The following is a 2,635-nucleotide window of genomic DNA, read 5'->3' on the forward strand; positions in this document are numbered from 1 at the left end:
ATGAGATCCAAAAGTGGGGAGTCGATGGTCATCAATGAACAGTGCTTTCGAACAGGAGTACTAGCTGCCTTGCAGTTGTAATCGTCGACAACCATATTGGCCTTCCTCAGATGAAAGAGAATCTGACAGTCGTAATCATTGACCATGTCAAGCAATCAACGATGACTCATGTTCAGATTCGGATGTTCCATAAGATATCTCAAACTCTTATGATCCGTGTAGATAGTACACTGGACCCCCTAAAGATAATGTCGCCAAATCATAAGGGAAAATACCACTACCCCCAACTCTAAATCATGAATTTGATACCTAACCTTATGAGGCTTCAACTTCCTTGATTTATAGGCAATGACTCTACCTCTTAGCCCACAACTCATGCCTGGATTGCTCCCGATCTCACAACGTAAGTCTGATTTGCCTTCTCGACCTTTAACTTATGTCTGGATTTCTCTTAGGTTTGTTGGCCTCCGTACACAATAGTATTGCCTCAACCCAACCATACTATGTCGACATATACAACAAGTAAACATATAACCAACAAACAGATAATCATGCAGATATACTAGTTTAATAGAACACTACGACATAACAACATCATATATACTAGGATACATTAAGCAACCTAGTGGGTCGGCATTGGTGCCTTTGACCCACGTGTACAGTGAGGAAAAACTCACCTCACAATCTGAACGACAATTGAACTGATCATTGCTCCAAATACTGGCTCTACGGGTCTCTTATACCACATACAAGGACCAAGCCTCAATCTAAGACTCAAAATACCTCAAATTACCAAAAGTCAAACATGGTCAAATTCAACAGTTAATGGTCCAAAGTCAAAGGTCAGCCTCTAGCTGGTCACCACGATGTGGCCGCTAAATGACAAAGCAGATGGGTTCCTACCTAGTCGCCACGTCGTGGCAACCTATGGTCAATTCGTAGGCACTGGTCCGGATAGCTTAATCTATTAAGCCATTTTCCTATAACTCCAAGAGCACCAAAGCTCAGCTCTGGTCCTTCCGAGGGTCTTGATGGATAAAGTTTCCAACTTTATCCATTAAGACACCTCAATAAGTCAAGATCCCAAACCCTAATTCCTTTAAGGTTACTAAATGAATAAAGTCACTCATTAGGTAGCCAATCTCTAAAGTTGTTCCCCCAAAGTTTCTAGAATGGTTTCCTACACCTAATAAGCTATAAAAATCGTATCTTTATGGACTTGCATATCCAATGCATGTCCCTTCCATTTTAGGTAAAAAAAACATGGCAATAAGGAACTTAAGCTTGAGCATGGGACCAAAAACTCCATAGATCCTCAGATTTGGAACATGCGACACTAAAATGACCACATGGATCCATAATGTTGTCAACTTTATGAGATCCAACTTTCCAATTTCTTACACTAAGAAGATTAAGGGACAAAAGGCCTAAATTTAGAGACACGTAACATAAATATTGGATCTTAAGGACTTACAAGACTCCATAAAGCATGCACAAGGGGGATAGGGAGAGTTGCTTGCTGAAACAAAACCTAAGGGTGCCTTCTTCTTCTTCAAAACACCAGCAAACACACAAAAACTCACAGGTTAGCAATGATGGCTAGGTTTTTCTTGTGGAGGCTGACGGAGAGTGATTGAGGCTGATGGTGGGTAACCCTAGCCATCACATTCCCTTAAATAGGGGCTCACACATCGGACTAGGGTTTTCCATTAAGCAGCGGCCACGACGTGGCGAATAGATGCCACACCATCACGCTAGCTTAGTGCCCACGAACTTTGGTCTTAGCTACGCCGTGGGACTCCATCACCACGCCGTGGCCACCAGAAATCCAACACCCAAAATATTAATTTACTTAAATGAAACATACCTGAAACTTGATATTACAAGCGCCGCATTACATATGTCATGTGACTAGTGTTGTAAAAATCGGCCAACTCGGCCAAGTACTCGGAATCAGCCTTCCACTGACGCGAGTTTTGTGAACTCGGCAAAAAAACATGGATTAAGTGAAATCGGTTAAAAATCGGTCAATATCTCTCTAAATCGGGCCTACTTGGTCTTACTCGGGCCTACTCGGTCAAAATCGGCCAACTCAGTCAAAATCGGCTAAATCGATCAAACTTGGTCAAAGGGTCAAAATTATCATAAAAAGAGAAAAAATCAAGAATTTCAAGATTAATATGTATAATACACTTAATGATTTATTATTTAACACACACATGTGATTATTACTATATATATATATATATATATATATATATATATATATATATATATATATATATATATATATATATATATATATATATATATATATATATATAAATTTTCAGTAATTATTCACTAATAGATAATATTGTGTGTATTTCAGATTTTATATATTCATATTTGTCTAATTTTTATATATATTTCAATTAAATTATGATATTTAACTTATAATTTTGACACATAAAATTTTCTTAAAAATATTTCTATACGAATTACCGAATCCGAGTACTTCCGAGTACTCGCTACTCGGTAGTCGGCCGAGCAGGTAACGAGTAACGAGTTCTACAACCATGCATGTGACCTTGAAATACGGTGCTTTCGAAAACTCATCAAAAATTATTTCTTAAATTATATAAGATATACATTG

The sequence above is a fragment of the Lactuca saligna genome, chromosome 4 (assembly GCF_052625555.1).
Source record: "Lactuca saligna cultivar CGN05327 chromosome 4, ASM5262555v1, whole genome shotgun sequence".
In the NCBI taxonomy this organism is placed as follows: Eukaryota; Viridiplantae; Streptophyta; class Magnoliopsida; order Asterales; family Asteraceae; genus Lactuca; species Lactuca saligna.